The sequence below is a fragment of the Alligator mississippiensis genome, chromosome 1, assembly GCF_030867095.1.
Source record: "Alligator mississippiensis isolate rAllMis1 chromosome 1, rAllMis1, whole genome shotgun sequence".
Taxonomy (NCBI): domain Eukaryota; kingdom Metazoa; phylum Chordata; order Crocodylia; family Alligatoridae; genus Alligator; species Alligator mississippiensis.
Window position 1 is genome coordinate 261,457,310 of NC_081824.1, and position 15,802 is coordinate 261,473,111.

At 40.0% G+C, this 15,802-nt stretch overlaps 1 long non-coding RNA gene across 1 annotated transcript; it reads right to left on the minus strand.

Annotated features, from left to right (window-relative positions):
* Positions 1-976: 976 nt before the first annotated feature.
* LOC109280291 (uncharacterized) lies at positions 977-8,563 on the minus strand. The gene is made up of 2 exons (XR_002086552.2): positions 8,292-8,563; positions 977-6,224 (listed from the first exon to the last, which is right to left on the minus strand). It is a non-coding gene; the product is annotated as an uncharacterized LOC109280291 (long non-coding RNA).
* Between the last annotated feature and the right edge of the window lie 7,239 nt (positions 8,564-15,802).

Consider the following 15,802-nt stretch of genomic DNA (forward strand, 5'->3'; position numbering starts at 1 on the left):
TTCTCCTGGTCATAATTAGATCAGGAAAGTCTTGTGGTTTGGTAAACATACATACTGGGGGGCAGGAGGGAGGGGTGGAAATTATATGCATAGTATGGGTTCCCCAAAAACCCAATGGAAAATATAGATAAATGGCCAGATAAGAAACCATACTTAAGTCTTCTGAGGAAACCAGGGCTTGTCTAAAACTTTCTGGGTATAAGGTGCTTTGGTCCCTCAGGTAGCAAGCTAAGTAGAAGTTGCACCCTTGGTTTTAGATACAAGGTAAAATCAGATTATTGTTCCGAAATTTTCTTTTGTGCGTTCGTTCATATATGTCTGGCTGTATCTCCACAAATGATTACTGATGTCTCATGCTTGCTCCTGTTTGCATAATAAACCTTTTTGTTATTTTTTGTAATGCACCTATTGTCAGTAACAACTGTAGGTATTTTTATGTGTGTTGGGATGTGGTGCTGGGCGCTTTTAATTAGCGAGCTAGGCATCACGTGTATCAGTATCACTGTGCATCCCCACAGTGAAAAAATGGCAGTGGGGAGCTTGGAATTAAAGCTCAGTGGGCGTGTTTGATTTCAAAGCGCCCACCACCATTTTGTCAACATGGAGATGCTGATAAACGTGATGCACAAGGCTGCCAGAGTGCATCAATTTCTGTGCTCCAGCAGACTCGAATAATCGAGCACTGGAAATCCAGTGTGTCGGAGCAGGCTCCCCACTTGTGTGTAGGAGCCCTGTGATTTAAGAGCATTTGAGCATTCTGGTAAGGCTAAGGCACCACAGGCCAAGGAATTGGCTCCTGGCACATCTTAATCTGTTTTCAGTGGTCTACCAGCAGACAACAGGCAGGAGTTTTGGGCTGAAGGGGACCCCTAAAGGTAGGAGAGCACCCCAGGAGCATCTCTCAAAGGTACACCTGACCGTATCAAGGGTTGCAGTGTGTCACAGTGCATATGAACAAATAAACTAGAGAGGAGAATGGATGGCTATAGAGTTTTATTCCTTTGTATACTGTTTCATGCTCTAAGCACAACCAGAAATCAGGGGTTTGATGCAGGGATTACAGCATGAATTCTGTGTCTTGTTTAACATGCACGAGCCATCCCAGACAATTTTAATAGCTCCTCCTGGCTTTAAAATGCATTACTCTATTCAGAATTATAGGAATTATCTACAGCTTTCTGTGCAAGTACGTTTATGTTATATGCTTTCAAAAAGAATATCAATAAAACACCATTTTTCCTTTCATTACCAGACCAAACAATTTCTATATAATATTGCCTTAGTATAAAACTTTATCTGAACAACTGTTTCAGTAATATAACACCCAAATAACTCTACTAAAAATGGTAGCAAATTGTCATCACTGAAGGATACAATCAGGAAGAGACAAATCAACTTGGGTAAAGAGAAAACTGACTGGTCTGCGTCAGACTTGAACCCGATTGTATATATTTATTTAACATTCAAGCAAATTCTGTCAAGATTAATCACACAGTGAGCAGAGAACAGAGCAACAGGGCAGGCAGGGAGCACAGGCCAGGAACCAGAAAGCACAGAAATAGATTGGGCAGGAAAAGGGGATCAAAATGGCTTATGAGGAAGGTGTAAAGCTTACCTTCCTAAAAGGTCGGCCCCCTAAGACAGTTCTTGCAAGATTTCTAGACTAATTTTGCAAATTAAAGGGAGAATTGGCCCTGGTAAGTCCTTAAACCCCAAACAAACCAGTTTATAAAAAGCAGAGAAAAAGCTGGTAGAGGAACCCAGGTTCACTGCTCACAAACCTAACCCTGCCATGTGGGAAGATTTTCCCGTTGCTAGTTACACAAAAAAGGATATGTTCACAGAACTAGAATTTTAATTTGCTTTACTGTTCTCTCTGATGCTTTCTATGTATAGTTTCCATGTCATTTTACTTGTTAGGGTTAGGTTTACAGTGACTCTTCTGGCTATTACAATGTTTATTTTCATTTTGATGGGCAGCTTGGTATAATGGAATCTCCCAAATAATGGTTTTATGTTGATTTTTTTTTTTAAGTAAATTTTGCTTAAGAAATAGCTGAACAAATTATGGCCATTTAAAATCCACTTGGTGCCTTGCTTCTGTAGTTCTTGTATGTGGAGCTGGTAGGAATCAGATTCTCCCATACACTAGAAAATTCTGCAATTTCAATTATTCCCATTCCAAAATGAGGAGGAAGAAAAAAAAAATATTTTTTCACAAAGTTGAATCAATGAGATGTCATTTAATATCAAAATATTACACTTTGATAAAACAGAAATATTTTAATTGTAATGTTTTCAATTTTTGAAAATGCTTTTACATAGAAAAAATTATGATTTTCTTTAAAGTGATTTTTGAAAATGCGATTTGTCTTTTTAGCTGAAAACACTGCGCTTTGTTTTTCTCCCTTAAACAACATTTTATCTAAATTAATACATATTGAAACAATTCAATTTTGATGGTAACCATGTTTTTATTATAAAATGCTTGTGCAAAGATTTCCTGGTAGTCCTACTTATTAATGATAATTGGTGAATTGCAGAATATTGGAGGCTCTAATTTTGTTGTTATCTAAATAGGAATATTTAAGCTTGCAAATATACTTAAAATATGCAAATACATCCCCTATTATAATGCACTAATGTAACAGTGCAGGGGGTTAGAAGACCGCAGTGGAAAAAGAGCATAGAAAGTGCACAATTATAAGAGAAGGCTGAAAATGGTTCAGGAATTTAAGCAAGACATCTAGACATGCATACTCAGGGAAAGGCAAAGTGCTCAGAGCTTTCTCATCTCTTCTATTCATTGTCTATGACACCCATTTTCCCCACACACCTATTACTGATTCGCTAGCATCAGAGAAAAGGAAGAGTTTCTGGTGGCCATCACAAGATCTAATCAGAATAAGCCTTCCCCAACCTAACATAACAACACAATTTAGACTTTTTGAATGACCAACAAAGAGGGAACCCTCTACACAAAAACTTGGTGAAAGACAGCTAAAATTGAAACCATGGTTTAATGGAGTCCAACTAACTCCTAGAAACACTATTATACTTTCTTTACCCAAATCCCACTGCCAGTTTCCAAAAGCAAATGCATACCCCAAGGAATCAGCCTGGCATTGCTGCTAATGTATAACGTATGTAACACTGCCTTCTTGTAAAACACTCATCAAGCTATTTCAGCTTAGAAAGGCATATTCAGTGGCTGTAACCTGTAGCTGTTTATTTTCAGTCTTCTCGCTGTTCTTTAAGTAGAATTGATCTATGGGAAACAATCCATTGCTGGCTGTAGAAACAGTTTCAGATGAAGCTGCATCAATGGAAATTACCCAACAATGGTTTTGTTTACTAATTCTACCATAATGGTCCAAATACAACAGCTTATAAAATGTAATGCTGCAATATTTTGAGTGGTAAACTGTAGCACTTGGTTTATAGAAGATTTTATATTTGATCACGTCACTCCACAACACCCATGTTCTGCTATTCTAAGAGCTCAGATCACTGGACACGATGTTGCATTACGAACAATAATGCTAGTCTCATATTTTACATCAATTTAACCAACAAGACAAAGAGCAGGGGTGGCAAAGTGTTATGTTGCAAGTATTAGGGAGAGGTACAAAAGCTAGAGACTATGATTTCTCATGCACTTGAACCAATTGGCAAGGAGCACAATAAACTCAATGAGAGATTTAGAGGCAAATAAAAGGTGAAAATGAGTATCACTTAAATGCTATGCAAGTTTCAGTTATGTGCCACATAGAAAGGCAGCTTAATGCAAAGAGATGCTGACAGCATTAAGACAAAAACATGAAAACAAAAGTCAGTGGTAAGGTAGCCACACAGCTCTGAGAAAAACAAGCAGAAAAATGTTCAAGAATGACCAGAGACACTTAAGTACCTGTTCTTTACATATATTCCTATTTTCTCTGCTTCAGGTACACAGGAATTTGGATAGCTTCTTTTGAAGATTTACATGCTTTAAAATCAAGGCCCCAAATACCTAAACTGCTACAATTAAGCATTTGTTACATTTTGCACAATAAAAAGCACTCAGTGACAGGAAGCCACCAATGTTTTAAAGAAGAGGCACCCAACAATTTGTCTGTGATAAACTCATATTAAAGTTATGCCTAGGCCAAAGATGGGGAGGGAATCATTGATTAGGGAAATCTGCTTGTTCTTTCCATTAAAAAAAAATGACTTCCTTGTAACTGCAAACAGAGAATGAGACCGCACCACTAGCTGGGCAAACAAATTTAGGGTGTGTGCAGATGTTAAACTTAGATCAACCTAACTAGAGTTGAAATAACTAGTTAGGTTGATCTAAGTGCTGAACTGTATTTCCATTCAAGGAGTTTAGATAGGGCAGAAAAATGGCTGGCCCAATCTAACTTGGTTCATGTGAGGAGGTGCACAATGTAGATCAGGCTAACCTGCACCCAATCTAAATGAATGTGTATTAACATGTTCAGAGTGTAGCCGTGGGCCTGAGAAAGCCTAGCTCCTTGCCCCAGCCCTTGGACTGTGCTTCTCCTATTCTCTACCCCCTCACTGTCACTGGGCTATTTTTAGCTCTCTGACACTCCAAACCCTGGACAGACAACCTCTTCCTCCTGTACCCACTAGCTGTCCTGATCCTGCCAACACCCCCTAACCCATTAGTCCCCACCTTATCTCACCCACCCTTCCCCTGATCCTGATTTAGACTGTATTTCCAGCATAGCTCCCAGCACTAGCAATGTATGGACATGCAGGACCCCTATCTACAATCATGCAGCTTAAAGTCAGATCAGGTCCCAGGACTGCCTGTACATGCCCTTAGATGATGTGCATTATGAGATATTAAATAGGAAAATGTTTCCTCATTACTGTAAAATTCACCACATATATTAATCATTAGAGTTGGTCAAAACATTCCAGTTTTGTCTCAGTTAAAAGGGGCCTTTTATTTCATTAAAAAAAAATTCAACAGAAATTAGGTCTAGGAATCTCAAAGAAAAAAAAAAAGGCTTAGTAATCCTTCAGATCATCCCCCAACGACAACTTCTTTTTAAATACTAAAATTTCCATTATACGAGTTAGGCTTAAGCAAATAAATATGATAAAATTAAAAACTGATAATGCCACTAGCCTAGTACTTTGGAGACCAGGGTTCAAGTCCATGCTCTGCCATAGATTTCTGTTTGATTCTAGGCCATGTCACTCCCCTCCCCCCCAATGACTCAATTTTTTAATCGGTAAAATGGGGATAATGCCTATCAGGGGAACTGTGGAAGTAAATACTGTAAAGATGTATGCTCAGTTACCATGTACATTATAGGAATACCTAAGAGTGGGATAAAACAGCATAAAAAAGCTACAAAGGAAGCTTAAAGAAAAACACAATCTAGCTATGCGAAAGCACAATATATTTTTGAAGTTAGTATTTATGTGCCATCTGTGAATAAAGAGAGTACTTATATTGGCTTTGTTCATGGTAGAGCTGGGCTACTGAAACAAAATAGCTATTCATATACCTTTGTCCCAATATATAATGTAAATTCACTTTGATGGTCTTTGCAGTCCTACTTAAACACTTTGCACAACTACTTGTAGGGACAGAGATGCATTTTTGTTTGAAGGGTAACCATAGGAGGGAAAAATCTAAGTCCCATATAACTTAATAGTTTCTCTGTGGGTTTGGAAAATCGAACAGGCAGCCAAAACAATGCATCACGACAAAAGTGACCAATCACAGTAAACAGCAAAATTAGGAACATCTTTCCATAGGCCAAAGTATATTCAGAATAAAGCAATTCTCAGAATATTTTTTTGGTAACATGGGGACTTATACAAACAAAAGTCTTTTCACAGATAATCCATGAACACGATAAAGGACTAAATTCACTGAATAAATTGTTTGTTTCAAATAAATTCCCTAGCTCAAGTTCAGACACACAACGCCACCTACACTATACAAAGACTGTAAAGAGACAGTAAAATACTATAAACAAAGCGATTTGCTTGTGTTGTTGCTGTGCTGTTAGAAATGCCTAAGTAGCTCAATGACAGGAAGCCTAGTGGGAAAAGCAAAACAGTTAACCTGAAGGGAGATACAAATCCTGTTCACTTCAATTGACTCGGGTATTTCGATGGAAGGTTGTTAAATCAGAAGACATTGTTGTTTCCTGGGAGGAAATCGTCCAAAGTCTTCTTTGCACCAAGATCATATGCTGGAAATTGCAAAAAAATGAAGGATTACGATCACTTAATAAGAAACAGTAAAGGCCAATACATCCTCCCCCTCCTCCCCCCATAATGAGTATAGGATGTTTAAATCCTAAACAACTGCTCTCTTTATTCAGTCCTTCTGTATTCTTTGATTAATGTTTCATCTTGCCACATACCTAGCTTTTCATTAATTTTTCCCCTTTGGAGAACACAGCTATCGCCTTAGTATTTTAAAATTCCACTGCTCCAATAGGTAGGGAGTCTCTCTTTTACAGGAACTCAATGGTATGTACCTGCTAAGGAACCTTTAAGCCACCCAAAATATACCTCATAATCACCTAGCTCACAGTCCTGGGAATATTAAATGCTAATGACATGATATCTTCGACAACTTTCAAGGTGTTCCTCCTCCTCCTCCCCCCCATCTCCCCCGCCATGCTCTGCTAAAGTATCTCAAACTAGGTCATTACATAAAAACACCAAACATTCAAGTGGATGATCCTTAGATAAAGTGACTTTAACATTCCCCTCCCTGTTTTTATTAGGTTAGCAAGTGCCTTTTTCTTATCCCCATTTTGTCAGTGCTACCATATCGCTGGAGTGTGCGCCACACATGAAAAAATGAGTAGGAAGTAGCTGTCAAATAAAAAAGGGATCTTAAAGACAAGGAAATCTTAAAGCCTGTAAATCACTGTACTGTGTAGTGTATGGTGAGGGTAATCATTAAAAACACATCAATCAGTGTGAGCTGTTTCGTTAAAAAAAAAAAAAGAGAGAGAAAAAAGAGAGAGAATTTGATGGTGTTGAAGGCCCTGAGCATTACATAGTCAAATTTCTCTGAACAATAACCTTGCAATGTCCTGCAAGCTTGCCCAAGGGCCTAGATTGGCACACATTCCTTAAGACACAGTTCATAATTAGTTTTTTCTTCCACATCAAATAAAGATGTTGATTCCTCAGTTATATACAGAATCCTGTTTCTTGTGTTGCGAAAAAACAGGCTTGTATTATACCATGCCCTCACTGAGATAGACCCTCTTCTGGGCATTTGTGTGCATGCTAGACAGATGGCATGTCCCTCAGACATTTAAATACGAAAATACTAAAAGACCCTGTAGACACCAGGAAAATGAAAGGAAAGCCTAGGCCCGGCAGTAATGGAGCGGCAAGGAATGAGAAGGGAGAGTAATAAAGGGTCCAGAAGGAATGTGTGTTTGAAGTGGTTTCATAACACAGTCAAATCCATGCACACTAAAAAGCGACCTTTGTTCCAGGCAGATTTTGCCTTGGAACTGAGAATACTTATTTAATTATTTCATCACACCTATAAGACAGCTCTTAAGGTTTCTTGCAATACTATTCTGTACCCAAATAATAAGTCTGAAATACATAATATTTAGAAACATAAAGATTCCCAGTCCAGCTCAAAACTGTGGGTCCCTGGGGTCTGCTAGGCTGTCTATAGCAGAACCCAATATTTACAAAGCAAAAGAAACTCTTCAGTAGACAGAATAAATCTTATCCCCATGTAAATGTTACCCCACTCTTTACTAGTAGAGACTGGCTTAAAGCCTTGAAGTATGAAAGTTTCTTGGTTTGTTTTTTTTTTAATAGTCTGTTGCTGTTAGCCTTCCTGTTTTAAATATAGAATTTCTTGTTATGTTTATATGCCCAGTCCCTGTTTGAAACATGTTAAATTCTTAATCTCAGCAACATCCTGTGGCATTTAGTTCCAATCAGCATTAACAGAGGAACAAGAAGGTAATTTTGGAAGTATGAGACCTGGCTTTCTGGTCAAAAAATGTTCATCAGAAAAGTCCTTAACATTTCACACTTTCAGAACAAAGTTGCACAAAAAACACGCAGATTTTGCTTTGCTAGATTTTCTTTTATTTTGACTGGGATCCAAATGGGAGCAGAACCAAAATCTTCCAGAATTTCCAAATAACCATAAGGGTGTGTGCAGATGAAATGGGGGGCCCTAAATTGAAGTGGTGGGTTTTAAAAAATACCGCTTCAATTTAGGGCTGATTAAATGCCCATATCATGCACACACCCCACTGACTTACCTCCTTCTGCCAGGGAGGGAAGGGTGAGCTTCCAGTGGGCATAGCGGTCCCTGGGCTGCCGGTGGGGGGTCTGGTGCTTCCCTCTGCAGCACCGGCAGCTCTCCCCCTCTTCCTGCAGGCACCCAGCTTGGGCAGTCCCGGGGGGGACACAGCAGACGTGGAGCGAAGCACCAGGTCCCCACACAACTCAGGCAGGCCAGCAGGCTCCAAGGGAGGGGCGGGAGGAGCGAGGGGAAGGGGGAAGATCAGGCTCACCACTCTTCTTGGGTGGAGCCTGCTTTCCCAGGCTGTTGCAAGGTTGCCTGCAGGGCTTCCTGCAGGGCTACGGAGCTGCACAGAGCCCAGTGCTTCTCTTCACTGCTTTAGAGGCAGCAAACTAAAACTCCTCAGACGAGTTTTAGTTTGCTGCACCCCAAGTCATTTAAGGTGCTCTGTGCCACCAAATTTTCTACAGTGGCTGGAATTAGTGCACAATATGCCACCAAGGCATGCAAACACTGACACCATTAGAGAAATTGACAAGAATGTCAGTTTCAGTAAGTAACATAAAAGGGTACTTTCAGTGTATGGGGCCCCATGTAGATGCATCTAACAGGTCTGTCCCGAGACCAGGTACCCTACCTCTTTTAAGGGTCCACAGTCCCTGGGCAAGTCTATCAAAAATCCAGGCAGGGTTCTAATGTAACCTTGCCTTGGATTTGGCAAAAGTTCACTGAACCCAAGATGTTCCAAAGAAAATATTTAGGGCTGTGAATAAACCAAAATTAGGGAATAATACTTATATGGAGGATGGAGTACAGTGCTATCCAAATAAACCAAACTTCTGATGACATTTCTAATTTTCAAGAGTAAGAAAACTGAGACTAGTAAAGTACATTTTGCCTATAAGCACACCATGTCTAGTAACATTAATACAACACATTATTCAGTTGAGTTTGTTATTTTTTATTAATACTGTACAACATTATTTATCTTCATGTATACCATCATAGTGATGCAGCAAGTTCCATTGAGTTCAACATCTCTCCCTAGAAAACCACTCCTGGCTCAGAAACTGACAATACCTGACAATGACAGAGGTACCGACAGGCATCCAATCAAACTGGCACAATGAATATGCTCCTCTTGGAATCACACCAAGCATTTAGCAACTTACACAAAACTCAGTAGTGTAATTGAGTGTGTATGGGACCAGAGGGTAGGACAGCATCTCAGACACTGCATTTGTGGAAGGACTCAAAAGCAGCTGTTGCTTCAGTGGCAGTTTATCAAGCTGTTGCAATCAGTATGGCAAAAGCCAGTGCTGCCCTGGATGCCACACAGCTGCCTCAAGCACACTGTTGTTAAGCTATTAAATATACATACAGTACACAGTAGGGGTGCTCAACCCCTGGCCCACAAGCCAGATCTGGTCCCTGGTGCTGTGCAATCCAGCTCTATGTTTTAGATCAGGTGCATAGGGCAGTGTGGGGCCTGATCCCAGCACATGGGCCCAAGGTGGGGGGACAGGGGGCAGAGTGGGACCATGGCCAGGTGAAGGTGGCACAGGGTTCCCAGAGCCAGATCCTGGAGGAGTGAAAGTGGCACAGGACCCCTGAGCCTGGACCTGGACCCTGGCTTGATGGAGTTGGCGTGGGGCTTTCGCTTTCCTGAATCAGCACTGAACATGTAACAGCTTAGCCCAAAGCCCTCCTGAAAAATGTTCAGCATGCTCTATATTTTATTATCTATATACTAAACTGATTTCTCCTAGTTTTTGTAAGCCCTTGCAGAGTAGGTCACCAGAAGAAGCCATTGGCAGCCCTGCCTGCTTGTTGCAAAGACCACCGTTCTGTAAACACAAAATCTGTTATAGGCTGAATTGACTCCTTCTACTTCCATGAAAAAGGTTTTTGCCTAACCTGTTAAATATTCAGCTCTTTCCCTACTGGCAAGCTGAGTACCTTATTGTACATCTAACTTTCCATTACTTTGTACATACTGCAGAGTAGAGCAGTATGTGTGTGTGTGGGTGTGTAAACACCCACACACACACTAACTACATAACTTAGCAGTTTCTCCTACTACCTTTTCCTTAAGTATTTATCCCTCAATTATTTTGCTTAAAGCATATCCAAAATCATAGTTATATACAGACAACATAAAATAATCAATACAATGACACAAGCAGCATAAACAGATACAGCACGATGTTGACTTTTCAATGAGACCACACATGCCATATCAGTAAAATAAACACAAGAAAATCTGCATGACACCCCATGAACCTCCTAAGATTTGGTGGAGTTTGTGACACTGCTCAAATATCAAAGAGTAAAAATGGATGATATACTGTATATGGAAAAGCTGGGAAGATGCAAAGCATAATATATGTGTAGTCAGGTCAGGGTTACAAGTGAAAGATAAGGGTAATAAAACAGCAAAGTGTCTTAATGCTAGAGGGGAACAGAAAGGGCTTTTACAAATCCATCAAGCCTGTTAGATAAAGCAAAGGAGATAATCAGCAATGATTATTAAATGTCTGAGCTACTCAACTACTTATTTAATCAGTCTTTAACAAGTTCAGTGGGAGGGGGAAAAGGAAGAAAGGTACTAAAAAGGACACAACCTAAATCCCAGTCTTCCCGCTAGTTCAGTAGATTCATCAACCTACCTCGATTCCACTGAAATAAATGGGAAGGTGACTATCAATTTTAACAGAACCTAGATTTAACCCTGCAAGCGTATGCATCTGATAACATCAGCCTGGGTGATGGCTCTCATAAGAGCCATTCACCACCTCAGGGCAAGAAGTCACAAGGCATGCCCAAAGGTTCTCCCTTTCCCAATGGAATCCATGCTCCTGGGGACATTAGCACAGCTCCGGTACCTAATATGTCCTTATCCATTTCTGGTAACACTTCTGAGTTCTTGAGCTCTTTGTTAAAAGTCCCACCACCCTACACATGTTTCATCCAGAAGAGGGGCATTGTAAATAAAAGGAGAATGCTGATATTGCTAGCTGGAATGATCTCCTTCATCAAGAACCATAGAGCAGCACCCAAGGTGAATGTAAGGACATAAAGTTATCACTAACCACTCCATATGGACTAATAAGGGAGTGGTAAGGGACTAATAATATTGGAGACCTTTATGTTGTATTGTGATGGAGATAGAAGTATTGGCAAATGTAGTCATTGATATTAATTACCTTTAAAAAAACAAAACAAAAGCATAGTCAATTTTTTACCACACAACTGTCAAATTACAATTGAATAAGCAGAGAGTTTGCACACTTATTTTTAATGTTTGACTTTCCAAGCTTATGTTTTAATATACAGGTAGTTCTTTGCATCTGTTGTACTGTATTAAAATCACCCTAGCATTCAGAAAATTAGTTAATGAATTTGCATGTCCATAAGCAGGTAACTAGGATCAGTCACTGAGAACCTGGAAGGCATCAGAGGTTCAGGGAAAAATTATATTGTACATCATATAGGATAGTGTCTTTCATATAGGACCAGAACACACAGATGATAGGAGAGAGCAAATCACAAAAAAATTACATCATCTTAAAAAGAACTCCCAAGGGGAGACATAATTTAGCAGTAGAGTACTTTCCCTACAGAACAACCTCTATTATTTCTCCCAGCTAAGTCTGAAAAGCTTCAAGCAATGGTATCTTCATCACTTTCCTTTAGAGACTGTTTCACATTTAAACAAAACTTATTCTTGGGATTATTTTTTCTGCCATTCAGCCTAAATTTTGCATTTTTCATTTCATCCATTACTCTTACTTATACCTCCATTTGCCACACTAAATAATTCTCTTCCTTTCTATTTAAGCCTCCAAATATAATGTTCCCTCTTAGTAAAATCATATCTATTTAGCATACATCAGTATCTCTCATAAATCAATTATTCCATATATAGAAGCATAAGGGTCATGGACTGGGCTGGGAGAGTAGCTGCATATCTCTCTCAGATAACGATTGCTAGTGCAAAAAATCAGGATCAGCCTCTCTGATGAGAGTTCTAAAAACTATGGAGTGTCAGGCAGAATAAAATCTCTTGATGTTTAGTTACTAAAACTGACCTACCCCCTAAATCTGGATACTGTATCTGTAGCAACCCTACTGATTGCTCCTCTGGATAGGATTTGTGCAAAAGCACTGAAAACACTGGTCAGTTTTAGGTAATAATGCACAAGAAACTGAAAAAAAACTCTAAAAATTAAATTCAGATCATCATGGAATACAGTTAATGCTACAACAGTGTTGAAAATCAGCTGCCACACTTGGAGAGAGGGGATCCACTTTCATTTAGTCTGTCCAGAAGTGCAATGGCACCGTCAGTCAATAAGCTGCATGGATCTACCTTGGCATAATTTCAACACCACTGGCAACCACAGGTAGCAATAATGTTAATTTCTTATAGCTTCTTCATGAATTAATTCAAGACACTTTACAGTATCAGGCAGTAAAGAGGGAGGGAAAAAAGTGCCCTGCAACCACTTCAAATGTTCAAGGACTGTCATAAGCCACATTCTAGAAATGTTCCAAAATTTCTGTCCTCTCAGTTTATCTGCTAAATTAACCCCCTCAGAATCTCACTGCTTCCACACTATTTCCTCAAGGAATTTCCCTTCCCCTAAATCAGTTTCAGAGTGCATTATATGACATGTTTATCTGGAGTAAATTGGCTTTGCTCTGGAGTGAGTGGAGGGGAAACCTAGGACATGGCTTTATGTCAGTATAAGTCACTCTACTCTCAGGTAAAGTTGAGGCACTAAATGAGAAAGTGAGATGTATACATAGCTGTGGATGTGTCTACACATGTATTTTAATGTGTATTAGCATAATTAGTACATTTGCCTACTAACCTAAAAAAGTGGTATTTAGTTAATGCACATTAAAATAGGCTGATGCACATTGAGACACTTAAAAACTGAGCTCTTTAGTTCACATGCATCAAGACAGGCTGATACCTGGTTTTTTTAGTACCTCACAATGGAGGTACTAGATTTAATGCACATTAACTAAAGTGCATTAATGTACATATAGATGCACCCTGTATGTCCACTCCATATTGCACAGTAAATTTACTACAGAGTAAAATCTTGGGCAAATTACTCCACAATAATTATGTCATGTTTCCAGACCCTCAGTTTCATAGATATGAGCAAGGGAGGGAGACCTTCATTTTACACACACTTTTCCTGGAGCCTTTTACATGCAACTATTAGCCACAGAGAGTTACCCACTTATTTGGAAACCAAGTAATATTGCTTGTTATCATTAGTGTGTCAACATGGATTAAACTACCTGAAAGGTTGATGGGTGTTTTCACAGACAAATAGGGAATGAATGCCACTGGACAAAATAGTTCACTGTGTCAAGGCCTTAGAGAATGCCATCCAAACAAGAGGAGATATGCCAGATTATTGTTAGAAATGCTAGTTATTGGCAGGGATACAATTGCTCCTTCAGACTCACGGTGCAGCAATCCATCACTGAGAACAAAAGAGCCTAAGGGGATGGAGTCACTATATAAGGCTAACCCAGAAAGATACCTTAATGGTTATAAAACCCTTCTTTGATTTCCAGCTTGAAAGGGTGAATGCATGTCCCAGAAAACTGGCAACATCCTTGTTCTCCAGGGCCTACTTTATTGTCCCTGTTGCTTTTCTTTCTACAAATTGATTTCTCCAGATCTTTGTAAGCTTTTGCAAACTGGGTCACCTGAGAAAGCCACTGGCAGCCCTGCCTGTATGTCCCAAGGATCACTGCTCTCTAAACACAAAAGCTGTTGTAGGCTGAACCTACTCCTTTCCCCTCTGCTCTCTGTGAAGCCTCCTTCAACCTCCTCTCAACCAGAGTCAGATTATGAGCAGAGAAAAAAGAAAAAAAGCAGACAGAGAGAATATAACAAGCACCACTGCAAAGATGAAGGAGACAGAAAAGTAAAAGTAATATAGGATTTGAGACCAGGGTGAAAACACAAAACAAAGAACCATGCAAAACACTCCACTAAACAAACGAAAAACCCAAAAAGTGGATGCAGTTTGAAATGCTGCAACATACATACAACAAATGGGTCAAAGACTTGGGGATAAATCAGTAAAAAGACTGAAAGTGGAGGGAGGAGGATACATTAATGTTTAGCATTCCAACCTCCATTGAAATAACTCAGCATTTCTTAGCAAAAGGAGTGGCGGAGCTGCAGAGGTACGAAAGTTGCTTGGAGGAGTTAGGGTGGACAGGGAAGAAGAATAGTTATCTTAAATCTTCAGCTTCTCATTCTCTAAAACTGCTCCATGCATTACCTGCTGCTAGGCCCTCACACTAAGAAGGACTATGTCCAGAATTTTCTATTTGACTAATACATATACATACACATGCATATACCTATATATACACACCGACACATTTTTTTTTCATTGTGGCTAGGTACAGTTAAAAAGTCTGAGGCTGAATCCATTCAGTCTTTTCAGGTTAGCCTAAACTGCACATATTAAATTGGAACAGAAGTGAACAGACATTTACCTTTGATTCAGGAAATGCAGCCACATGCCTGCAGTGGGTCAGGTCAGATGTCAGGGCAGGGGGACACTAGAGCATGAGTTTTCAGGGGTGGGGAGGAAGTCTGGGCTGCATCCCCAGCCAGGCTTGCCCCCCAACCCCTTGTCAGCCAGCCCCTACTGCTCCAGCTAGGGAGATGAGGGGTGAGGCCAGCCCTACTCTCTGGAGCAGACAGCCCAGCACAGTCCAAGGTTGAAAGGCATGCTGGGGGACTCTGATTTTACTTGAACCAGGAAGGGGTCTGGGACAGAAGTTTCATAAACCAGTCTGACCCAAATCAGTTAAGTCTGATACTACATTCAACCAGGTTTATCTTAAACCAGTTTCAGCCATTTTGAAACTGGTTTATGTGCACTGAACTTCTATTCTGTTATAGGTTTAAACCAGTTTCTGATGACTTAAACCAGTTTATGTGCAACTTCTGTCCCTAGCCTGTAAGCACAAAGCTTTCTGGGAATGATGGAGAGTAACTGTGAGTGAGTGCTGTGGAGCAGGCTGCTTTTATTTTCCTACCTGCCATTTTCTCAGGTTAGAATTTCTCACTTTACAAGACTCCTTCCTTTCTGTTGTGGGCATCCCTTGATCCACAAACAGGCATCTGTGCTGGCAGGTGGATGTTGCCATCTTGGAATCCTGAGCTGCAGGGAATTATGATTTTTTAGCAAGAAGCAAGGATTTTTTCAGATATCTTTTATTGGACCAACTGAACCATCATGGCTACATCTTCACTCTACACATTACCACCTGGTGACAGAAATGCAGACCTGCAGGCTTCATGGAGGAGGAGGTGGCAAAACACTGGCCCAGTGATTTTCAAACATTTTGGACTCGAGGCATCCCTCATTAGACTTGAGGCACCCCTTCATAACTTTTGAGATTTGAGTGGCACTCCATTTCACAAACACATTTATTACAGTGCTTACCTCTGGGGCAGGGCAGTGTGAGTGTGAG